Source organism: Vulpes vulpes, chromosome 15, assembly GCF_048418805.1.
Source record: "Vulpes vulpes isolate BD-2025 chromosome 15, VulVul3, whole genome shotgun sequence".
NCBI classification, from domain to species: Eukaryota; Metazoa; Chordata; class Mammalia; order Carnivora; family Canidae; genus Vulpes; species Vulpes vulpes.
In genome coordinates, this window is record NC_132794.1 from 70,298,895 (window position 1) to 70,325,314 (window position 26,420).

The window sequence follows — 26,420 nt, forward strand, 5'->3', positions numbered from 1 at the left end:
GTCCCCGCCGCAGCCGGGAGGGAAGAGGATGAGGCCAGACTGGTCATTGGACTGCCCACGCCCCCGCCCCGCACAGCTGTTCCCAGCTCCTGTCAGGTGACCCTCTCCCTGCCACACATACACCCTTTCTCTCTGTCCACTGGCCCTTCCTTGCCCCTCTGGGCCTAGCACTGGGAACAGCCCACCGCCACTCAGCCCAGGGCGCTACGCATCCCTTGTGCCTTCCCTCCGCTCTGCCCATGACTCTGTAAGCTGTCCCCTGTTCAACTCTCAAGTGACCTCCTGAGCGCGCCTCCTACTTCCCACTGGAACCCTAGTAGAACTCTGTCCAATATACCTCATCTTACCAGTGAGGAAACTGAGGCCCAGGGAGGCGCAGGGCTTGGCCTAGCTCGCATGAGTTTATGGCTGGGCTGGCTGCAGAACTCAGGTCTCCTGTCTCCTAAGATTTGTCCCCTGACTGCTCTGTGTCCCTTCTCTGCCCCTAACCACACCTCACGTCTCTTTTTATTGGGTCACATGGGGAGAAACAGGTTCAAGGTACCATGGGGGGCACCTGGGTGGCTCAGTGGTTGAGCGTCTGCCTTTGGTTCCAGGGCATGATCCCAGGGCCCTGGAATCAAGTTCCACATCCGGCTCCCCATGGGGAGCCTGCTTCTCCCTCTGCCTATGTCTCGCCTCTCATGCATAAATAAAGAGAAATCTTTAATTAAAAAAAAAAAAAGGTACCATGGGGGTCTTTAGAATCTATCCCTTCCAGAGACAGTAACGTCAACTCAGTGTAGACGCTCCCCTCCTCAGCCCCTTCCAGATGTTGAGGCACCCACTCCAGGCTGCTCTGTGGCCTGGGACCTCTTTCCTACCGTCCTTATATTTGCCCCCTCGGGTAACCAGGCCACCAGGCCATCACTATTGAAAATGGCGAGCCCTGGACCACATCAAACCCCAATCCAATCAAGAGATTGGGACACCCAAATGTCTACCAAAGGCCACTCTCTTTTTACACACACCCTTCATTACAGGAGATGAGTATGTAGTCACTGGATTTCTATTCCAGCTTCTTGAGAGGCCGGGGACAAGGCCAGGCCCTGGAGTTTGTCTGGTAGGGGAGGTAAATAGCTGACTCTGGCCAACAGAATGAAATAGGATCTACACACCTGAGACTGGATGACTCCTCCCCTCCCTGCCCCACAGGGAGGAGACTAATGAGGTCTAGAGGGAGGATCCCAAGCCCTGTGAGCCCGCCTTCTCACTTTTCACCAGAGCCCCTGGAGCTTCACACTGCAGGGGGAGGCCCCTGGCCACCAGCTCCTTGCAGAGTCAACAGTTTGCCACAATCAACAGTCCATCCCAGCAAGGGAAGTCACTATTCCCTTCGATTGCCAGGGGCCTCTCCTCCAGAACAGTCCTCCAAGGGGCTGGCATGCCCTCTCCTAGACTGAAGATATATGTGTGCATGCATACTGTCTCCCTGAGCTAGGGTCCTCCTCCATGGGCACTTGTGGCAGGTCTCCCACTTAGGGCCTTGTCGTCTATTCTTGGCACCTCCTTCTGGCTTGCTGTCAATTATTCCACAGGGATTGGGAGCCCAAAGAAACTGCCAAGTTCACATAACCTGGCCCAAATCCAAAAGTCATCAGCAAATCCTATTGTATTGCCACCTTCAGATGCAATAGGCAATCACCCAAAAAGGCTCCCCAAAGGTCGGAATGAAGCCAGAGATTGGAAAGGGGCTGAAGCAAGAGGGATGGGATTGCTCTATTCTAGACCTCTGGGAACTGCCCCATCGCACCCCTCCTAAGAGGGGAATGAAGCATGTGCCCAGTGTTGAATCAAGAGAAACTGGTCCCAGTGAGTTGTGGCAGGGTATATGAGAAAACCTCTGGGCTGGACGTCCAGAGACCTGGATCTGTAGCCAAACCTGCCACTGAGCCCTTCCCCATCCTGGCCTCTTCTGTAAAAGGAGGGGGTGGATCAGCTCAGCCTTACTGCTGTAAGGGATGTGACTGTGCATTTTTGCAGGGAGAATGGAGAGTGGTGTGGCCTAAACCCTGGCACGACACTCTAGACAACCAGAATTCCATAAGGCCCTTCCTGAAATAGAGCCACAGGGAGGAAACCCTGCCCAGTCTCCCCTCTGGGTCTGCTGTTGGAAGAAGCTGCTCTCAGGAGCAGCACAGCTCATCTCAAATGGAGTCAAAGCACCCAGGCCCTGACCAGGGCCTCCTTGGCCAGCCTCCCCTCCCTTCTCTAGGCCATCCTCTGTCAAGCATGAATTATCTAGAACTGCACCACTCAATCTGGTAGCCACATGCAGCAATTTAAACTTAAGTCAATGAAAATCAAATAAAATTTAGAACTCAGATCCTCTGTCACACTAGCCACATTTCAAAAGCTCAAAGGCCACACATGGCTAGTGGCCACCGTAGAGCACAGTGCCGCTCCAGAACATTTCCATCACCTGAGACAGCTCGGATCTAGGCGCCAACCTTCGTTTCTACAAAGTGCCACCTCCAAGTGTCCCTAATTTCTTCCTGCAACAGAATCAGCCCACTTTCTCTGGTCCTCTGCTCCGGGGAGGGGCCTGGCTGGTTCTGAATGGGGATTCACCACAAGGAACCATCAGGTAGGGCTTCCTGTCTGCCTGGCCCTGGACACTTCAGTCACCCACGAGAATCTGAGAAGGACCCAGTCAAGCTAACAATCATCTGGCACCTGAGCAAGGCTGCAGATATTAAGCTTCAAACAATGACAATGATGATCACTGACCATCCCTTAGCCAGCCACCTCTCCCCACCCCATAAGACCTGTCCCTCACTAATTCACTGTTCAAGGATGCCACAGCTTCCAAGGGGAGGGCTAGAGGAGAAAGAACCAGAGAACATTTCAAGATTCAGGAGATTTCTACCGATGTAACTCAAAGGAGCTCAGCAAACCCCAGGTATCACTTAGGGTCCTCATCTTCCCAGAAATTATTCATATATGGGGCTGGGGAAATCCTCACAAGGGGTTAAAAGCCATGAAAAGACCTTCTCTGACAGCACGGAAGCCTAACAGGGGTGGAGGTGGGGTAGTGGGAACCAGACAGCTGAACGTCTTATCCAGAAATTACAAGAGGCTTTTAAAAGTAGAAAACTTACCATATGTCAAGCCTATAATATATAGACAATAATTATTTTTCACTGCATTTTTTTGTCTTTAATTTCATGGTGACTATCCCCTCTTACATCAAGTATTCAGGCATCACTCTTCTCTTCACTTAATATGCAACGGTAATCTCTCTGCTCCTGTGTCACATAGTCAATAATTCCTGTCCTCGGGTTCCAGGGTGGGGGAGATGAAGGGAATGTCACATTTTAAATTAGTAACAGCTGTGTTTTGGCTTTTTTTTTTTTTTTCAATTTCACCTCCACTGATGCCCCATAAATACGGTGAGCTCCAAAAAGCAACACGGGGCACCCTGTCTGCCCTCTCAATGGCCTTTTTAAGGGCTTTTCTCTGAGGACAGGATGTGCCTCAGGCCAGAGAAAGATGCCTAGAGCAACTCCCAGGCCCCTCCTCGTCCATGCAGGACACAGGGGCCTCCAAATGAAAATCTGTGCATCCCATTAACATCTCTTTGGGGTGGGGTCCACCCTGGTCTATTTAGATTACCACCCATGCTCAGATGCTGCTTTTCCTCAGATGTGAAGGAGTGGACAACAGTCAGGAAAGCAAAGCACTAAAGGCATAAAAATTTAAGGAGGCGCTGGCTCTCAGCGCCTCACTGACCCTGAGAGCCAGCACCTCCTTCATTTGTTCAGCCCTAGGCTCTCTGCCAGCCTCAGCCAGGTCCCCACCCTCCACAAGCACAGACCCCTTGGAGGTCTGAGAGTCAGAACCAGGAGAGAGAGATGGGAGGTTTGGGGAGGGGGTGAAGAATTCAACACCAAGAAGTAAGAGTGATTTGGGAAGGGAGTTCATTAAAATGCTTCAAGGAACTCCAAACTGTGAGAATGGGGTGTGTGTGTGTGTGTGTGTGTGTGTGTGTGTGTGTGTGTGTTGAAGACAGGAATTCAGCAAGAAATCAATCAACACACATGCTGATAACTTACTCCACGGCAAAAAGGAAACAAAAACCCCATAAATTTCTACAGCCTTTGGGTAGCCAGTGTCTGCTGCCACTAATTAATTTTCTAGAACTTTTGCTCTCCACGTATCTTAAAACATGGTCAATCTGTCAGCCCCAGGAGACATTGCCAGCACCCGCCATAGGGGGTTGGTGATCTGGATCCTCTGCCACACGGCAGAGGAGGGGAGGAGAGGAGCCCACAGCAAACAGGCTCCTCCATTCTGACCTGCTCTCTTACCATATCCCTGCACCTGTTCCAGCCAAGAGACACAGCATGTTAGAATGCAGAACAGGGTAGGCAACAGGTAAAAAACCAGCTCCCTGCCTTGGTTTCCCCCAAATGTAAAATAAGGAGATTGTACTCAATCTGGTTTCAGATTCCTGAGGTCTGGTTACCCTGCCAAGCATTAAAGCCATGAGGGTATTTGTCTAATCATAAACTCCAAGAGGGTAAGTATTGCATTTTATTCATTTCTGTCCCCAACTCCGGCCCCCTAGTGCAGAGTGTCCAACACTGTCTTACAAACATGTCCAGTAACGTTCTCCCCGGCAGCATCGCAGCCTTCTACTCTCCCAGCCGCGGCCTGTCTGCCATCATCAGACCAGGAAAAAGTTTCCAAAGCCTAACTGGTGGGGCCTATGACCCAAGAACCTCACTCCTGAGAGTCTCCTCTTCCTGCCAACTATCCAAGCTCATTGGTATCTCCTCAAAGGACTCCCCAAAGGAGCAAAAACAGACATGACACTTGATCCTGAGAAACTAGCCCCACAGCTGAAAATTTCAGATTAAAACCCCAGATAGTCTGTGGGGCAGGCGTCTTCCACAAACTGGGCCCCAAAGGGAACAAGCAAGTCAGCGTGAACGAGGACCCTCCCCTGACCTGACTATTCTGACAGGATATAAATGAGCTAGAAGATTCTCTAAGCTTCCAGAAGGGATCAGCAGGCAGTGAGGTTCCGGGCAGCAGCACCCTCAGTTGGAACCTGACATTTGGCTCACCTTCCCATGTGGCCTCCCTGGGAAGGTGACCTGATGGGAAGCAGACTCTCCATGTCCCTTCCCAGAGCACACCCCCCCCCTACTGCTTTGAGCCCCTCCCTTGGCCTCCCAGAGTGGGATGGGGCTGCTTTTCTCCTTTACAGGGACCCAGAAGCCCTCACTCACCCCACAGGCAGGAGAACATAGTCTCATCTTCCTCCTCAGCATGGCTCACGGTTTCCTTTTTTTTTATTCATTTATGATTTTTTTATTTTCTATTTCCTCAAATAGTGTGTGCCTAGAATGAATACCAGGCTCTCTCTGGCAGGAAAAAAGGAACATGGAGGGGAAATGTGATAGCAGTAATCCATTGTAACACTTTAGGGGAAACTGCAAGCAATTTCCATTCTATTGATCCTCCCTGGGCATCAAAGCCACACTCAGTTTATTTGGAAAATTAAATTCTGGAGCGTGTAGCATGAGGGGGCTCTAGTTAAGTTGTCTTCCTCTACGACCACAATTTAATTACAATCTCACACGGACTCTCCATTTAAATACAAAAGAGGAAGGGGGCATCTGGGAGGCTCCCCGGTCCCAGCCCCTGTCCCATGGGGTCTGGCCATCGTGACCCCACAGCGGCAGCTGAAGAAGGGCCCTGTGAATCTCAATCACTCTCAAGCTGACCACTCATCAGCATCTCAGGCTGCTGCTCATTCACATTTTTACTTATGCAAGTTTTGACACAATATGTTCATTAAAATGTTAATGATCGCTAAATTAACCTAATTTGTGGAGTGTGCTCCTTTTCTAAGGGTAAGATTTTGATCTTATAACAAAACATGGTTATTATTAGAAACAAAGTAGCATTAGTTAGGCTCAAATTGGATACAATGTATTAAGATATTCATTTAGGGGAGAAGCTAAGAATCAAAACACAGTAGGTCTGATTCCGGAGTTGAGTGTGGTGCTCAGACTTTGGAAGTTCACAGACAAGTTAAATTTATGCACAGCTGCTTGCATGCATGCGCGTGCGCACACACACAAGGACATGGCAGAGATTTGACAACATTTAGCCACACAAGGATTTTGCAGTCATCTTTTATCTTCTACTATCATCCCAATTTCATGAACCCTAGAGATGTAGGATGAGGATCTTAAAGTATAGTACATTTAGCTTCATGGAGAGCTCACTACATTGTTTTCATTTTCCTAATCTCATCTGCGAAAACTTGGTCTAGCACAGGTCCACACACCGCCCTCAGCAAACCCTGGCATAGATTGATTTCTCTTGATTAAGTTCTTTGTTTTTGTTTTGCTTTGTTTTTTAAGCAGGCGCCACACCCAGAGTGGAGCCCAATGCAGGGCTTGAACTCACGGCCCTGGGATCAAGTCCCTGAGATCAAGACCTGAGCTGCAATCAAGAGTCGGACGCTTCATCCGACTGAGTCACCCAGGTGCCCCTCTTAGCCAAATTTTTGTTTAGATGCTGTCAGAGGGGCACTGTGTCTGCTTGCTGCTCATCAGCCCCAGGTAACTGAGTACAGAGCTCACTTTCGCAGTGGCCCAGAGGAACTGACCTCTCACATCTTTTGGGTTCCCCCAAAAGACCAATTTGCCCCCAGATGAGATGGAGTCCCATCAGTGTTTTCCTAGAGGATCGACCTCTGGGGCAACCAGCCAAGCCTACCATAGCCTGGGCCCCAGGAAATCAGCACAGATCCTGGTAGAGTCTCACTTCATAGTTGCTGGATTCCAGCAAAAAAGTCAATGCGTGGCCCCCTCACCCACAGTGGAACCCCCCCTCCATACTCCCAGCCTCCTCTTCTACAAGGCAGCCCCTCTCAAGACAACCAGCATGTAGGACAGAAGCAGGCATGCCTCCTAATGCCCTCAGACAAAGGCAAATCGGGTCTTCCATGCCTCATACTGTCCTCCCTCCAGCCCACTCTCACGGGCCCTGAGATTCTTTAAAAAGGAGTGACTTCTCTCACCCACCGTAGATACCAAGGGTGAGAAGGAATGGCAGATAGAGCCACTGTGCTTGATCTACCAGGAAACATCAGCAAAATTTGACAAGCTGACCAGCTCTCCCGAGAATAGAACTGTCATTAAGCCAAGAGGGAAATCATTACCTGATCTATAAATGATTACACAGGAGTAGGAACTGTCTCTTCATTCTGAGGAGTTTGCAGAATTGGGATTTTAAACAGTGCTGCAAACTGGTGCAACACTCAGCTCCCTGGAGCAGCTGGTGTATTATTCACAGGGAAAAAAAAAAATCAGAAGTTAAGGCACTTCACGCGCTCCGGGGAAAAGAGAAGGTCTCAGGGACTCTGGCTATCAAAGGATCTCAGACCATGCACGGTGTCAGCCAGAAACTTAATTCAAAGCAAAACATAACTATTTAGATCTTCTGCTGACAGTTTGGGGACCTGCAACCTGCTGAGGTCTTTCCCCTCAAAATAAGTGGCTGGAGTCAGAGCTGCAAGCAACGCGGGTCATTTGGCCAAAGATGCTTTCTTTCCAAAGATAGAGGCTCAGGTTCAGCCTGTGAGGACGAAGCCTATGGGTAGCAGAGGGGACCCGGATGCGTCCTATGCTGTGCCTCGCCCTCCCCTGGGAGAACGGGTGAGAAACAGTCTAGAGAGAAGCTGGCAGCAGTAAGAAACCCAGCACGGACTCTTCCTACTGCCACTGGGTGTGTCCCAAACCATGGTGCTGAGTGAGAAATGCTGGGGATGGAAGGTGTGCAGCACAACTCACTGCGTGTGAATTTAAAACACGCGCTCGCAGAGAATGACACGGCCTATTTTACGATGGTACATGCATATTTTAGAACATATTCCGAACACATTAGAGGGGGTGGCTCTGGGGGGAGGGTGACGAAGGTGAGGATGGAGGATGCAGAAGGTGCACAGTGGATGCCATGGAATGAAACGAAAGGCCACACAAAGGCTGATGTTGACCATGAGCTACTGAGAGTGAGTAACTCAACTCCCTGCACCTTCAGTCCACAAGCAAGGAAAGAAAGAGGCTGAGGTCCAGAGAGCTAAAGACAGTGCTCCTCAAACACTAATGTGCCGACCAATGTCCTGAGAATCTGGTTAAAATGCAGTTTCAGAGCCCTAGGGCTGCCATGCGACCTGAGGTTCAGCAGCACTCACATGCTCCCCGGTGAGACAGAGGCTGCTGGTCCACAGACCAGCTATGGCTTATGAGATTTACCCAAGATAAAAAATAAGCAGCAAAAGTCCAGGTAAAAGACTACATGTCCAGTATGGATAGATTCAAAATAATTGTACTGCCTGAAAGAAGACAAACAAGAGTATATTATCATAATGTATGCTTCCATTTATATAAGCTTCTGGAACATGCATATTAATCCATAATGACAAAAGGCATTAAGTCATTGCCTGGACATGGGGCTGGGGGGGGGGGATGGGTGGATTACAAAAGAAACTTTGGGGGATAATGGATATGTATTCACTATCTTGAGGATGGTGATGGGTTTCCCAGCCATATCCACATGTCAACACTCATCAAATTGTACCCGTCAAATATGTGTAGCTTCTAGTGTCTCAGGTGTACCTTGACAAAGCTGAACCAAACAGGAAAGGGTCTGTATCCTTCCTCCCCCACCCCTACAGCACTGAAGATGCCCCATTTGCATTTCAAGCTGAGAAGAACAGCTTGCTAGCCAGCCACACTCCCAACCCTGGAACCCAGTCCCTCCAGGTCCTCCACCCCTCCCACCTCAGGCCCACCGCCATCCCACCCCCACCTGCTTGGGAATCCGTGCTGACTCCACTCATCTTTTGCTCGCCCATCCCACCTCTGCCTCCCACCTGCTTCCTCCAACCCCTCTTGCACCCTGTCCTCTCTCCACCCTGCCACGCTTCTTTTTACTTCTCCCGAAACACAACCTTTCCACCCACTCTGGATCCCCATCTACAAGGCTCACCTGCCCCACTTCCTTCCCATCCCTCTTGCCTGGTAAACTCCTCCCACACATTCTCCAGTCCCAGCTCCGGTGTCCTCTCCCCAAGAGACCACCCCAGCCCAGACTCTACCTTCCTAGAACCCTGCTCCTTGCCTTCCAAGCACGGAACACCAGTTTATCAGCGTGATTCACACTTGCCTCTCTCACTGCACTGTGAGCTCCGGGAGGAGGCACCACGTCTCTGAACACATGGGATTGCTCCATAAATACTCCTTTGTTGTGAGAGTGTTTGGTGAACCTTACAAAAGGCCCGTGGCCATTGCTAGGCAAAGACATTTCCAGATTTGGGGGCAGAGGCTCATTTACCTGCCTCTCGTACCGCACTGTCCCCTGCCCCTTCTCTGCAGAGAAGATGCACCAGGAATGCAGGTTGATCTGAATGTTCTCCCTCACGTCCAACCTGATCCTTAACCTTCCTTTCAAAGCACACTTTGCATAAAGTAAACAGCACATTGGCTTTTGTAGGCTTTTTTTCTTTCCACAATTTCAACACCACTGTGTTTGGATGTAATTATTTCCTTTCTGGGCATCTGTCCCAAACTCCAGCAGCACGGAGGAGAGTGGGAAGATAAGTTTCAGAAGACGATCTGGACCCAAACAGAAGTCCCCTCAGGCAAGGCAGCCAAGCCTTGGGACTCACTGCCAGCCAGGGGTGGCCCAGCACAGACTCAGGAGACCCAAAGAGAAGGTGCTGGTAGGGAGGAGTCAGGCAGCAGAGAGGCCAGAAGAGAAATGGGTGCCTCCCAGGAAGCAAAGGTCGGGGCAGCAGGTCAGAAGCCTGTCGGGAGCCAGGCACCAGCAGACCAGCTCACTGGAAGCAGAGCCAGGCAACGGGGCCCTCCAGAGAGCACTAGAAATCAAAGAGGCAGGGCTCAAAGGGTGGCCAGCCAGGCATCAGAAATCCTGAGGCCTAGACAAACCCCAAACAGCCCCCAAGCAGCCCCGACTCCTGTCCTCGCTGCCACAGAACTACCCCCTTCCCATCAGCATGCCTGGTCATTTCCCGCCCAAGTCCTATCTGGATGCCAGGATCCCCTCAGCAGCTCCTGGGGCGGGGGAGGCAGCCCTCTGGACCCTTCCTCACAAGTTCATTTCTGCCAGCCAGAGGGGGGCGTGGAAAAGAGTGAGGTGCACAGGAGCCCCAGACCCAGGGCACTCCTGGATAAGCCCCAGTAATTCTCAGGCTCCTCCATCACCTGAAGTGTTAGGGGGGAAGGGAAGGGAAGGGATCGCATGCACAGACCCTCCAGAAGGCACAGAGGGATTCACGGTGAGCAATGAAGTCTATGGTGCAGTCCAGAACCCCGAGCCTGTGGAGGAGGAGCAGCCCACACCTGGGCAGCCTGTAACGGCTTCTGTCTTAAGCCCCGACAGGTGGTGATGCTATAGGCATCCCTCCACTGCCTCTGCAGGGAAGAAGCTGGCATCATTCTCTGAAGGCATAGAAGTCACCAAAGGTGGCTTCCAGAAAGGAGGATGGGGGATTGGGAGTAGGCCAGGTAGATATATACTGGGAGTCCATCCTCGAGAAAAGCATGGACCACCTGACATGTATCTGGTGATGGGCATCCTCTCAGTCTCTGTCACTAGGGGACCCTGCCTGTCACTGAGGGGTCCTCACCCAGCTAAGCCAATTCCCTGGCTGAGCCTTCACTCATTCACATCACGGTGCCCAAGGAATGAAGCCCAAAGGTGAATTCCCCACAGGCTGTAACAAAACGCTAACTGATGGACAGTTTTTTTTTTTTTTTTTTTTTGATGGACAGTTTATAAAGCACTTTCCCTGTGTCCTGTTTGGCAGTGAGGACAGACATGATCATCCTTCTCCTAATGAGGAAACTGGGGCTCAGGTAAGTTAAGAGACTTACCCAAGGTCACAGAGCTGGTGATGGCTAAGCCAGGGTTTAAACCAGAGGCAACAGCAGCTTTGAAGTAAATCCCATCAACATTTTAATCCCAGTTTTGCCATTTAGCAGCTGTGTGACCTTCAGTGAGTTATTTGACCTCTCTGAGCCCAGTTTCTTCTTCTTTTCTTCTCTCTCTCTCTTTTTTTTTTTTTTTTTTTTTTTTAGAGCTGGGAGGGGTAAGGGGCAGAAGGAGAGGGAGAGAATCCCAAGCAGGCTCCATGCCCAGTGCGGAGCCCACATGGGGCTCGATCTCACAATCCTGAGATCATGACCCGAACCGAAAACAAGAGTCGGACGCTTAGCGGGCTGAGCCACCCAGGTGCCCGACCCAGGTTCCTTTCCTAACAAATGCATTAATTACTATCTATCTCACAAGATACATGGCCGAATGAAAAGAGGAGACTATATGAAAGTGACAGTACATGGAAAGCAGTTAATAAATGTTTGTTTCTTCTTTCCAATTCCAAATTCTAAAACATATTGTTTTGGGATGATTCCAACAGGGAGGTGACAAAGGACTTCTCAGTAAAAAAATGAAGCATGTTCTTATTCGCAAGAGAAAACAAACTCTAGGAACATGTGTGGCCAGGCATTTCTCCATCTTCAGCCAGCCTGGCCCTGCAGCTCCTTCTTCCCTCTCCCTGCCCTCTGCTCTCTGCCCTCTGCATGACAGGACAGACAGAGCAGCACTCCCAGCTCAGAGCCACCTGCTTCCAAGCAAAGGAAGCCGGCTCACTGGGCCCGTCCACCTCCTCTGCAGGGTTGTGGCCGAGCCCCATGTGCCCCTGAGGGTAGGAGTTCTGTGAAGCCCCCAGCCTGGTCAGAGTTGGCATTTCACAGCCAGGGACCAGCCGGGAAGGGGGCTGCTCTCACATCCAGTCTCTGATTTGGGGGAAAGAGCTCCAGGTGGAGATGGCAATGTTACAGCAGTCTTGGGTCCTCGTGTGCAAAGCCCTGCCCTCCCATCTATTTCTCGTGTCACCTCCACCCCAATCCTGGGAGGTGGGCAGCAGAACCCCCCTTTGCAGGGAGGGAAGTCCCAAAAGATTGTCCGGGGTAGTGTGGCCTGACCTCCACAGACCAGAGCCCAAGCTTTGTCACTTCCATGTCCTATTCCAGTGCCCTTTACAGAGTCCCGCATGCTCCCCGAGGACTCCTGCCAGCATCAAACCTAAGCGTCTCTGGATCAATGTCAGGTCCATGATATTTTGATAACTGAGCTGTGGTTATATAAGACAATGCCCTTACTTTTCGGAAATGCACCTTGAGATATTTAGCGATAAAGAAGCGTTGCGTCTACAGCAATTAAACAGTTTGGATACACACACACACACACACACACACACACACCTGAGTTTCTCAACCTGGGCCCTGCAGACATTTGGGTCTGGATCACTCTGTGTTGGGGCGGGGGATGGGGTGGTTTATGTGCATCCTAAGATGTTAAGCAGCATCCCTGGCCTCCACCTTATGGGTGCCAGTATCACCAATCCCCCCCCCATCCAGGTGTGACAACAACACTGTTTCCAGGCATTGCCAAATGGGGGCAAAATCACTTCCTGTTAAGAATGAAAGAGATAGAATGTGTAGTAAAATGTCTACCTCAATTTTTGTAACATTCCTATAAGCATGAAATAATTCCTATAGAAATAAATAAAATCCCCTGAGCACTTAACAATCTAAGTAAAAGGAAGAAAGAAAAGACCTTGCCAGGTTACCAGTTCTCTGTGTCCACCCACAAAGGCCCTAATTACCTTTGCTCACACGTCCTGGATCCCCCAAGCGAGCATTCACTGTGTGCCTGAGTCCCCTGGACCTTCCAAACAAACGTGCACTCCTAGAATCTCCTGCCCTGAGGAATGTACTGGTGGGCCCACTCCGCAGATGGGAAGTCCGAGGCTGGGAGGAAGGGGCCCCAGACGGTGCAGCTCCAATGATGGGAGGGGTGCCCCTTGAGCCCAGTTTGCAGCCTCCTGCATGGACCTGCCCCTTTGCTACCTCCCACCCTCATCCCCACCAGCACTTCTGTGCACTGGGCTTCTCCCAGCCTCCACCCAGCCCCTGTGTGGACCCCCTTGCAGAAAATCGAAGGTTAACCATTGCCTGTGTGTCTTTTCTTTATCCCTCCCTTCCCAAGGAGGGGGTTGGGCAAAGTTGCCTTTCAGACGTTTCCAAGTCAGCAGATTTTGCCTCCCGCCTTTGCCTTACAATCTGTGGTTATTCTGAATCAAACTGGCTTGCTGCCATTAGGAGCAAATTGGTTATCCAGGGGGAAAAAAACACCCCCAAACTTTTAAATAAATAAATAAATAAATAAACAAACTAGCAAACTATTAAGCCTAGCCAAGGAAGGCAGTTGTGGAGGAGGAGTGGGGAGAGACACAAAATACAATTGCACAAATGCAAATTAGAATTACTTAAAAATTAAAAGTTACTTTAAATTATTTAACCTAATCACCACCCGACTTTCCCAGGGAGACAGGTGCTTGTGTTCTGTGAGCGGAGAGGCTAAAGCAGAGAATCCTCTGGCAGGAGAGAGGGAAGGCCAAGTGAGCCCAATGTTCTTCGAAACACCTGTGTCTTTAGGGTGCTGAGTGGGAGGCAGGCAGTGGTACACCCAGCAATGAGGAGAAGGTACAAGAAACATAATTAATGTGGGCATCACATTTCATGGTTTACAAAGCACTGTCTCTTTTTTTTTTTTTTTTTTTTTTTTTAATCCTCACACCCACCCCAGGGCTCCGCATTGCATTCCCGTGGAAGGCACAGAGTGGCCCAAGGTCACAAAGCTAGTGAATGGTAAACCCCAACCTGGGCCTGGAGCCCCACACTCCTGCACAAAGATGGTGCGGAGGTCCTTTTCCCTCCCTGCTCTGCTGGGCGGACTTCCAGGAGGACCGTGGGAGGGGACAGCACAAGCAGGGATCCTCGGGTTCGGGAGACCTCCGTTCTGATCCCGCCTCTGCTGCTTCCACCCTGAGTGATTCTGGGAAAGAAACTTCACCTTCCGGAGCCTACTTCCTCATGGGGAAGAGGAGGATGAACCTTGCCTGGCAAGACCCCTTGAGAGGGTTGCAGGAGATAGTGCACCTAAGATACCTGGCACTTAGTAGGTGCTCAATGATTGGGGCCCTTGATAGCTCCAAGGAGTAACTAGGGAAGTCAGGGTCACTAAATGTCCATTCTGCAGGTGAACTGTTAGGCCAGTAAATCTCCACCAGGCTGCACACTGGAATCACCACAAAGCTTTTAAAGTTCCCAAAGCCCATGTGGGTCCCCAGAGCAATCAAATCAGAATCTCGGTATGTATAATGCTCTCTGGGTGATTCCAATGTGAAGCGATCATCAAGGACCCTTATGATACTCTGTCTTCATGTAGGATACAAACATGAAGGTATACATTACTCTGTAGCTGGTGGGATTCAGGGTAGACACTAAGTGGAGGTTTTCTAAAGGACTCTAGGGCACCTGGGTGGCTCCGCTGGTTAAGTATCTGCCTTCAGCTCAGGTCATAGTCCCAGGATCCTGGGATTGATGGAGCCCCACAGTCAGGCTCCCTGCTCAGCAGGGAGTGGGTTCTCTCTCTCCCTCTGCCCCTCCCCCCGCTCATGCGTGCTCTCTCTTTCTCAAATAAATAAATAAAACCAATAAATAAATAAGTAAATAAATAAATAAATAAATAGTTCCAGAAGGCAGACCCAAGGAATAATGTAGAATGTCCCTCTGGGGGATTCATTTGTGACTGAGGAAGAAAGCAGGAAAGGGAGCCGGAGGGCGGGGGTGGGGGTGGGGAGAAGGCTTCAGAGCCCTTCTTCCAACATGTATGCACTTGAACCAAGGAAGGTCCCAGGTAGGTAGAATGGGCAACGAGTAAAGGAAAGAGTGAGCACATAGCACCATTCAAAATGCCAGACAGTGACCTGTCAGAAATCTTTGCCCACCTGAGACCCTCAAAGGGACAATTCCCACCCAACTCGGGATCTCAGAACACGCACACCATCCTCAGAGTGACTCCATGCCCCCACCCTGCATGGCATACTGACATTCACGATACACCCTACATGGGCCCTGGGCACTACCCAGAACTCCAATTTCCTTTCTATTAATCTAGGAAGGGTCTAATTTACATGTGATTTGCATAAATTTGCCTGTTTCCATTTAAGAAAGACCCCAACTCCAAGCAGGTGAAATCAAATAAATTGGCTTATTTATTGTCCCTCCTGCTGCAATTGTATTCCAACCTACCACCTTGGGAGTGTTCACAGGGGAGATGTTAACACGGCAGCCGGGAGAGGATCTGCGGAGGGGGATGAGGACAGTCTGGCTGGACTTCCAGGGAGAGAGAAGTTGTAGTTCCTCCCCCCACATCAGGTCAGGGCTAAGGTGGAGGGCTGCCTCAGGAGGAGGACTAGAGCAGCTTCAATATTTTAATTGTAGCCTCTGCAAGAGAGCAAAGCCTGTTTTACTGTCCTGTCCTACAGCGGGCACTACATTTCCTGTCTGAGCACAGGCTGGAGGAAAGTCTGCTCTTCAAAACGGTCATTTTATTTATTATAGACACACTGTCAAGGCCAAACACAAAGGATTCAGCTGACTTCTGAGGTCCCTCCTGACTCTAAGCTCTTACACAGGGGTTTCAATTGATGCTTTGCATCACATAGTTGAGTGGAAAAATCCATTACATTAACAGCTGGCACCAGAGTTCCTTAAGGAGGAACTGTCTCTAGGGGGAGAAAAGCCTTTGATATACTGCTTGTGGGACCTGGACTCTGAGGGTCTGAGACCACTGAAGCCAGGCAACCAGGGGAGGATGCCATGGAGCAGGTGTCACAGAGAGAGTACCACAGGAACTTCAGAGTACCATGGTCTGCTTTACTCCTTCTAGAATGGAGAAAGGCTAGATGGGATGAGGCCTAGGAGTGATGGGCGGGTAGAGGGATGGGGAGAGGCTCTGATGTCAAGATGGCTTCAGACTGAGCCAGCAACCCACTCCAGATGAACCCTATACCACTGTCAGGTCCCAGAAATTTTGAGAAGGGCATGGGAGTAGCCCTGGAGCTAGATCACAAGGGTCTGGGAGACTCCAGCTAATGCCTGGGTTACACTCTTAACAAGGAAGTCTACTAAGCAGTAGCTCAACACATGTTGAGGGGCTTACTCCGGAAAAAGGCATTATGCTAAAATCTTTATAGCAATCCTAGGATATGGGCTTCATAACTGTCCCAGTCTACAGAAGAGAAGGCTGCACAATTTGCCCAAGATCACGTGGCTAGAAGGTACCAGAGCTAGGATTCGCCCTCCACCTGTAAGGCTCTGAACCCCCACATTACACCAGGAAAGCGTCTCAGCAGTCCCGTAAAGCAAGGAAGACCAACATGGCCAGGGATGTGTTTCAGTGACCTCAAGTGACTAGCCACGATCACTGGCTGGTAGATGACCTGTTCTGAGCTCAGGCCTTTTCACTGTACCACCCTCTGCCCCTTTCCATATTGCAAATATCAAATGAGCCTATGATTTGGTAGTAGTTGCTCACTTGGCCAAGTGGCATTTGGACGTGGTGTGATGGAGAAAGGGCTTCGGTTCAGCCCTATGTTCTGATCCCTGCTCTGTCACTCTCTAGCGCATGTACCACACAACAAGTTATTCCATCTCCCTGATCCCCAGTTTCCACATCTGCAAAATGGGGGGAGGCCTCCTACCCACAGAGCTCAGCGAATAATGAGTGTAAAGGATTTTGAAGTTCAAAGCAGAGCCTTGAGCTCACAGGAGACCAATGAGTTTAGACAGGGAGGAAGAGCTAAGCCAAAGACTCAGTGTAACATCCCTCACCTACCCACCAGGCTCATGGGAACATTTCTAGCTCTCTCAGTGGGCACCCCAACACCCCTGCTAGGGCAGCAGTGCTTCTCTTCAGAAGGCCATGTTCCACTCCTCCAAGTGACCATGATCCTAATCTCTCTCCCCTTTTTTTTAATTTTTAAAAAGATTTTATTTATTTATTCCTGAGAGACACGCACACACATACAGAGAGAGAGAAAGAGAGAGAGAGAGAGAGAGAGAGAGACGCAGAGACACAGGCAGAAGGAGAAACAGGTTCCATGCAGGGAGCCTGATATGGGACTCAATCCCTGGTCTCCAGGATCATGCCCTGGGCCAAAGGCAGGCTCTAAACCGCTGAGCCACCCAGGGATCCCCTCTCTCTCCCCTTTGAGCAGGAAAGCATGGTGCTACCCCAGTGCATCTCTGCAGGCACAGAACCCCAGGCGCCTACCCTGCACCCAGCTCCCTGGGAGCTAATGCTAGAGCCCATTCATAGCCCCCTGTGTTCAAAGGAGGAACTTCTGTTTGTTTTCCCCTCTGCCTCTTGATCCACAGAAAGACCCAAAGGCTAAGGAATAGTGCTTCCAGAAACAATTAAATGGCTCACAGCTTCCCTCACCCAGACAGGAGTTGGCTTTGGAAATGAACACTCAGGCTTTTCAACATCCTGATAGAAGGACAGTGGCACAAATCAGTCGCCATCACCAATAACGTGTTCCATTTCACAGAGGCGATAGCCTTGCCCTCCAGAGATGTCAGTCTGATTCGTAGATATGGACCCTGCCCCCAGGGAGTTCCCTGATGGGGAAAACACAGCCCCTGACCCCAGGGAACTCTCTGATGGGGGAGACACAGCCCCCATCCCCAGGAACTCCCTATGCATCTACTGCCCTAGGAAAGCATTATGCCAGACAGGAAGACCCAGTGTTTGCCCTCAAAGAGCTAGCAACCCAAGGAGGGATCCTCAGTCTGCACCTCCCTTTTGGAGGTATCCCCAGTCTGAAGGAGGTTCCTGACCCCAAAGATAATACAATCCAGGGATCCTTACAAGACATCGGCCAAGTCAGAAATATAGAGGGAGAGCTCTGGGTCTTTTAGAAAGAAGTAGAAAGCTAGAGAATGAAAGATGGGATGATGAGCCAGCTCCTCACTAAACTGTAACCCAGCTTTCCAGAGGCAAACAGCCCATGACCTCTTTCTCTGCTGCCCCTGTTCTGTTCTTCAAACTGGCACGTGGACCTGTCACCCCACTCAGTGAGCTAGTTCATTGGGAAATACACCTTCATTTTAGTGGACAAGCATCAGCGTTCATCTGAAAAAGAAAACAGTGCTGCTGGGCTAGACCAGTGTCGTCACCACATATGTGTCCACACACATACGGACACACACACCAGCCCTGCTGGGGGACACCCTGGAAGTTCAAGGGGTTGGGATACTTGAGAGTGGCAGGTGCACATAGGAGGGGCACAGAATATGAGTGCTCTTAGTCTCCTCAAATTTCACATCACCTAAGGTGCTCCTGTGAGGACTTCAACTGGGCCTGCCCACCATCTTCCTGACCCCTCTAAAATCACAAGTGTTTCCTTCCCAGACCCCTGGAGTCCTTTTGACTGTTGAATAGGCCCATCCCCCTCAGCTTGGGTGATGGGAGCTGCCTTTAGTGGACATTCTCGGGAGCCCCCCCACCCCATCACTGGTGCCAGCAACTAACTAGGACCCTGGCACAAAAGCCCAGCTCCCTTGCTTCAGGATGGAGACTCTATAGAGCTCCCGTCAGGATCAAACTGAATTAGACTCCACATGAAACACCTCTCACTCCCCCCCACCTGCCTGTGCCCTCAGTGAATCACATGCACACCTATTCCTGTCTCCAGCTCTGCTTCTAGGGAGCCTGCCCTGAGACACCAACAAAATAAAACGCAGAGCCAGCCAGCTTCAAACCCTACCTTCTTCACCGGAAAGCTATGTGTAAGGCAAGTTCCTCAACCTCCCCAACCCTCAGTCTTCTGGTATTTAAAATGGGAGTGATAATGAGGTGTGAGAGTCCAATAAAGTCAGGTAAGTGAAAGTAGTTTGTTACCTTGCCCTATCAGCAAGACTATGGTGTGGTGATGAGGAGAGCCTTCGGGAAGAGTCATGGGGATAGAAACCCATCCACAATACTCACCCACCCCCCAGGGCCTATTAATTACCCTGCTGCCAGAGGGGCTGTTCCATGGGTCAGCACCAAGACAATAGTGAGGACATCCTCAAACACTCCAACCTTCCCTGGATCACCAGCACAAACCAAACAATCCCCAGATCAGTATAAGTCCTTAAATGCATTTCTATTTTTAGATTAGTGTCATATGGAATCATAATGGCTTTGGAGTGAAAGAACAGACTTTTTGCCATAACCAAAACTACCTAAGGGTCTTCATGAAGTGTTAAAGTGGTACATTTAGCATAAGTCCAACCCTTGTATACTGATCATGTATTAACATATGTTATAACCCACCCTTCCTCATCTATTCATGGTCCCAGACTGAGGCAGTTTCATTTTGTTAATATGGCTCACCCCTGGGCTGCCTGGGTGGCTCAGTTGGTTAAGCATCTGCCTTTGGCTCAGGTCATGATCCTGGGGTCCTGGGATCAAGCACCACATCAGGGTCCCCATAGGGAGCCTGCTTCTCCCTCTGTCTATGTCTCTACCTCTCTGTGTATCTCTCATGAATAAATGAATAAAAATCAAGAAAGAAAGAAGAAAGAAAGAAAGAAAGAAAGAAAGAAAGAAAGAAAAGAAAGAAAGAAAGAAAGAAAGAAAGAAAGAAAAAAGAGAAAGAAAAAGAAAGAAAGAAATAAAAAGAAAAGAAAGAAAAATAAAGAAAAAGAAAGAAGAAAGAAAGAAAGAAGAAAAAAAGAAAGAAAGAAAGAGAAAAGAGAAAGAAAAAGAAAGAGAAAGAAAGAAAGAGAAAGAAGAAAGAAAGAAAGAAAGAAAAGAAAGAAAGAAAGAAAGAAAGAGAGAAAAGAGAAAGAAAAAGAAAGAAGAAAAAAAGAAAGAAAGAAAGAAAGAAAGAAAGAAAGAAAGAAAGAAAGAAAGAAAGAAGAAAGAAAGAAAAAAACAAACTTGTGTTTTAGGCGGCTAGATGGCTCAGTTGGTTAATTGTCCAACTTGATTTAGGCCTCAGGGTTTAAATGACCTCAGGGTCGTGAGACTGAGCCCCATGTTGGTGATAAAGGACTTGGTAGGCTGCCTCAGTGGTCCCAGACCCCTCTCTCCTTCACCTGTACCTCCTGTGTTCTTGACGTTATTCCTAAACCTTGATCCTGGGTTAGGTCGCTGAGTCATGAAAGTCTGATCTGACCATTCAGTGTTTTGTGTCCTCTCAGCAGGATACTATATGCAGTCTCATCTCCAGGTTCATTAAATGCAAATTTTCTCTGCCTTTCAGGCCACTGTCTCTGACAGCACTTATGTTTTTAGGTTCCAACTAATCTGTAAAGTCTCCAAAATTCCTTGGTCCTTGACTGAGTCCTAATGGGTAGCTCAGAGACCCACATCCTATCAGCCCAGCAGGAGTTCAATGTCTCCTCTGATGAGGATGCCTTTCATTAATTCCCCCTCTAGGGGAGACAAGGCCTCTAGGTTTCAAGAAATCTTGCCCATAGAATGAGTTACATTTACCAAGAAATAATTAAAATAGTTTTTTCAACTTTAAATTAATCAAAGACATTCATAACTACAAGTCAAGAGCTTCCGACCAGCATGAAGCTATCTACCATGTGAACTTGACAGCATTTCAGATGAAAGCAAAGAAAAATGGTCTCGATCAGGATAAATGTTGAATGGGAGGGGGGAAGGGGATTCTTTTTGAAATTTTGGAAATACTCCTTAAAGGGACCCTGGGGTTGAAAACCACTGCTATATATATTCTTTAATTCTCATTCACTTGCTTCCTCATCTACCACTTCTCTGACCCTTCATAAGGCTCTTCGATTTTCCCCAGTTTATTTGCTTCCACGTTAGCACTTCCCCCCACCACGTGATCTTAATGTCAGCAGCAAGCCTGAAGCTCACCATGAATATTGATTTTCAAATCCCATGTAAAAATGTAAATAACCATCTCAGGAGTAACCCACTGGGTGTGACTCTGAATCCACTCACTGGCCCTTTTCTCTCCACGTGTATGTCCTAGTAACTTTGAGCCCCAGCAACCCTCTCTGTGGACCCTGGCTCAGCTTCCCAGCCCTCTACAGCAGGTGTTCTCCAAAGGGAGGTGAATAAATAGATCCATGGTATGCAAGAAGAAAAAATTAAATCTCCTATTTGTATTACTTTATAGAAAAGGAGACAAAGAATTTTATTTAAATACTTAGTGTACATTGATACACATTGATGTTCATGCATATATCTTATTAACAAATCTACACATATTGGAATGGAACGCAAAATTTTTCTTACGAAGAGCAGTGGACAATCCAAAACATGTAGATGTCATTGCTGAAAATATTTTCCCCATCCCTTAACCTCTTCCCCATCCCTCCTATCCTCCCACCCTCAGTCCTATTGCCCTAGGTATTTTTCTGGCAGTCACCTCCCTCAAATCTCCACTCTTACTATCTGCTGCAGACCTTTGGTTTGCTCTCCATCCAGTCTGGACTTGCTGTTTTAGAGCCCCTTGCATACTCCCTGGCCATCAGCTGGGCCTGCACGCTGCTCCCTAGGGGAGTCTCAGAGGCTCCCATGCCTAGACCTGGTTCCTGAGACCTCAGCCCAGCTCAGAACCCCAAGTCTCTACTTACATGGGTAATTTTGGAGTTAGGACAAATCAACAATATAAAAATATTACATAATAACATTTGTAGTCCAAACCAGAAACAGTCTAAATACCTACCAGTAAGATTTTGGAGAAAAAAAATATGGTATATCTACAAATTGGTCTATTATGCAGCCATTAAAAATATATTGTCTGGGGATCCCTGGGTGGCGCAGCGGTTTAGCGCTTGCCTTTGGCTCAGGGCGTGATCCTGGAGACCCAGGATCGAATCCCACATCGGGAGCCTGCTTCTCCCTCTGCCTGTGTCTCTGCCTCTCTCTCTCTCTGTGACTCTCGTAAATAAATAAAAATAAAAAAAAAATTAAAAAAAAATATATTGTCTGGAAATTTCTAATAACATGGGGAGGGACACCTGAGTGGCTCAGCAGTTAAGCGTCTGCCTTTGGTTCAGGGCGTGATCCTGGAGTCCCAGGATCGAGTCCCATGTCAGGCTCCCTGCATGGAGCTTGCTTCTCCCTCTGTCTATGTCTCTGCTTCTCTCTGTGTGTGTCTCTCATGAATAAATAAATAAAATCTTAAAAAAAAATAACATGGGGAAATTCTCAAGCTATAAAATCAAGTGCAAAAGCAGGCCTCAAAATCTATATAAGGTGCAATCTCTCCAAAGAAAACAGAAAAATGGCCAACAGATACATGAAAAGGTGCTTGACATCAGTAATCATGAGGGAAATGCAAATCAAAACCACAATGAGATACCACTTCATATCTGTTAGAACTGCTTGTATCAAAAAGACAGGAAATAGCAAATGTTGGCAAGGATGTGGAGAAAAGGGAGCCCTGTTGGTAGGAATAGAAACTGGTGCAGCCACTGCAGAAAACAGTAGGGAGATTCCTCAAAAAAGTATTTATTTATTTATTTTTAAAGATTTTATTTATTTATTCAGGAGAGACACACACAGAGAGAGAGAGAGAGAGAGGCGCAGAGACACAGGCAGAGGGAGAAGCAGACTCCATGCAGGGAGCCCAATGTGGGACTCGTCCCGGGACTCCAGGATCATGCCCTGGGCCGAAGGCAGGCACTAAACCTCTGAGCCACCCAGGGATCCCCAGGTTCCTCAAAAATTTTCAAAGAGAACTACTATATGACCCAGCAGTTCCATCACTTCCATCACTTTTGTTTCCAAAGGAAATGAAAACTCTAACTTAAAAAGATATTTGCACTCCCATGTGCCCTACAACATTACAGTATACATCTACAACATCACAGTATACATCTACAACAGCCAACACATGGAAGCAACCTACATGCCCATAGATGGATGAATGGATAAGATGTGTGATGAAGACACACACACACACACACAAGATAATGCAGTATAATAATGCAATATTATTCAGCCATAAAAAAGAAGGAAATCCTGCCATTTGCTACAATGTGGATGGACTTGGAGGGCATTATGCTAAGTCAGACAGAGAAAGACAAAACACTGTATGACATCTCATCTATGTGGAATCTCTTTAAAAAAAAAAAGAATACATAGATACAGAAAACAGGTTTGTAATTACCAGAAACAGGGGGTGAAGAAGTGGGGAAAATGAGTGAAATGGTCAAAAGGCACTAATTTCCAGTTATAAGATAAATAAGTTCTGGAGTTGTACAGTATGGTAACCATAGTCAACAGTTCTGTATTGTGTATTTGCAAGTTAACAACACTGTATTATATACTTAAAAGTTGCTAAGAGAGTACAACATCAAAGCATCCATCACAAGAAAAAAAACTGTAACTATGAGCGGTGATGGATGCTAACTAAACTTACTGTAGTTATCATTTTGCAATATATACATATACCCAATCATTATGTTACATGCCTAAAACCAATGCAACGTTACATGAGAAACATGAGAGCTGTGATTAGCAGACTGAGTTTTTCAAAAGTCTTATTCTCCAGGTAAATACAGTCAATGGCAAAAAAAAAAAAAAAGAAAGAAAGAAGAAAAGAAAAGAAAAGAAAAGAAAAGAAAAGAAAAGAAAAGAAAAGAAAAGAAAAAGAAAATCAAGATTTTCAGAATGTAAATTCGCTTCTCTACTCACTGGGTTTGAGAGTATAAATATTGTTAATAGAAGTACCTGCCATGAGTGAGGCTCTAAGAGACATATTATAGTTTATATCCCTTCCTGAAAAAGAAAGTATAATCTCAACTATAAATATGTAAACATACATAAGAAAAAAAGCCCAGAAGGGAATATACCAACATGTTGCTAGAAGCTTTCTCTGGCTTCATTCACCAATGCAGTCAAGTGTTCACTGATGCTCCTTATGTGTTTTGGCATTGAGCTAGGCCCTGATTCATGGAAGCATGGCTGGTTTTGGTTTTCTACAAACCAAATGTTTGTAGTTGTTCTAATTTTCTATAGAGAGCAAGTTTTACTTTTACAAAAAAATAAAACAGAATCAAACAGTATTTTTCTTTTTTTAAAAACAGTATTTTTCTTATGAAAGCTTAGACCACGAATCTAAAGACTGCTTTGAATATCTGAATTGTACATACCGATTCCTACTTGCTTACATTTTTTTTTTTTTTTTTACTCCTTGTAAAATCCTCTAGGGGGTAATCGGGTATTATTTCTTTTAGAGAAATGGTGGTACTCTTCCTGGGTAGCTCCTCTTTCTAGGAATGTAAGGATCTTACTTCCTAACATCAGTTACACTCCCTTCCCTGAGTTCCAGAACCCCCAGAACACTAGGGACTGAATTCAAATTAGCCAGTAGAGGGGCTGTGACACAGGGTCCAATCCGGTCCCCTTAGGCAAACAAAGGATTAGAACCCCAACAAGAAGCACTGAGATTAGACACACGGAGAAGTTTCCTTTGGCATGGTGGTTAAACCACAAAGAGGGGGAGACTCCTTTCTCCAGGGAAGTCAGGGGTGGAGCAGGCAAGAGCAGGCCTCCTTGCAGCCCGAAGACCCCAGTGTGCCTCCTCAGAGTCCCAGGCAGGGTCAGGTCCCCAGGGATACTGCCGCTGAGATCCAAAGCACCTCTCAACTTAACCTCCCCACTGCCAAACAGAAGTGTTTAGACACAAACCCGAGGCCAGCTGGCTGGGCCGACCCTGCTTACACCCCTCATCTGGAAGGTGGCTGTGGTCAGGACCAAATGGCCTCCATGGCACTCGTGATCAGAAGTGTCCCTGAAAGGGCAGCACACTGATGCCCAACAATAGGCCCGGAATAGAAGCCCCCCCACACCCCGGGGACACCCCAGTAAGGTCCAGGCTTCTCACCCACCCACCCACCCCAGGCCCAGGCCATCCAAACCATCTCCTGCTTCTTCCTCAGGCCTTAGCCTCAGTAACACAGCCCTCTCCCTCCATTCCATTCCCCCCTACTCCCTTCTGCCTCCAGGCTGCACGTGGGGCTGGGAAGTCAGGAGGGCACCCCAGCCCACAGCTGCTCTCAGAGCCACAGAGGGTAGGAGGCCACAGGGAAAGGGCAGGTGTGCAGGGCTGTTTCTAGGATGCGAGGAAGCTGCAGACAGACAAGAGGTGGGAAGTCCCACAGAAGAAGTCACATTACCCTGCAACATATGTGAACACTCCTGCACAAGCACTGTATTTCCAGAAGGTGTCTTTAACACCCTAAAATGTTTTATGATTAAAAACCTGCATCCAGGGACGCCTGGGTGGCTCAGTGGTTGAGTGTCTGCCTTCAGCCCAGGGCATGATCCCAGGGTCCTGGGATCGAGTCCCACATTGGACTCTGCAGGGAGCCTGCTTCTCCTTCTGCCAATGTCTCTGCCTCTCTCTCTGTGTGTGTCTCTCATGAATAAATAAATAAAATCTTTTAAAAAAAAAAAACTGCTCCAGGAGTGCCTGGGTGCCTCAGTCAGTTAAATGTCTGCCTTTGGCTCAGGTGATGATCCCGGGATCCTGGAATAGAGCCCCATATTGGGCTCCCTGCTTCACAGGGAGCCTGTTTCTCTCTTCCTCTGTGCCTCCCTCTGCTTGTGCACATGCACGCTCTCTCTCTGAAATAAATAAATAAGTAAAATCTTAAAAAAAAAAACCCCACAAATGATCCCTGCATCCAGACCTGGCCATTATCCCAGTGCAGGGAGAGGGGGTGTCCAGAAAGAGGAATGACAGATAGTGGCCAAAGCCATGTTAAGAGCTGAGACCTTAATACACATGCACACACACACACACACATCACAGACACACAGGGCATAGGCATGCACCAGTGCACACACACACGTACACAGATACCATACATGGGCACACACCACACGACACGTGTACACATATAGGCACACACACCACACACACACACACATGCCCTGCACAGGGCCATCAGCCATTAGAGCAATCAACACCCAATGCTGGCTTAGCGGCCCATTTGGACCTCTGTGTTTTTACAATGATTTATTAGCAATGAAGAGCAATCATGTCCGCGGTGAGTGGGCACTTGAGCAATCGTCAGTAAGGTCAAGTTCCATTCTCCCCGTAACAGCCATTCAGCCAGAGTGAGAAAGCGGGGGGAGTGCTCCTGCCCTTGCAGCTGGCCTGGCAGACTGCCCCCCCATCCCCCCACCACTCTCCCCGATGCACCTGCCTCCAGCCTCCCCCACATCCTGCCCACCCAGCCTCTCTCTTCCCTCTGTGTCCCGAGCAGCAACACCTCAGGCCCCAACCAGCAACCCAACACGGAATGCTGAGGATGTCCTTTCCTTTCTGGAAACCGCCCTTTGTGCCTATGGTTGGGTTTCCTTCAGGACTGACCACCTGGCAGGGCTGTGCCCCTTCCCCTGGTGCTCTGGTCCCCAATGGGAGGTGAGCGTCTCATCAG

The 26,420-nt window shown here is 48.5% G+C and overlaps 1 protein-coding gene across 10 annotated transcripts in view; it reads right to left on the reverse strand.

The window, feature by feature from the left end:
- The window catches only part of MEGF11 (multiple EGF like domains 11), a 346,779-nt gene that overhangs the window by 267,610 nt on the left and 52,749 nt on the right, over positions 1-26,420 (reverse strand). The gene's annotated exons all lie outside the window — the stretch shown is intronic.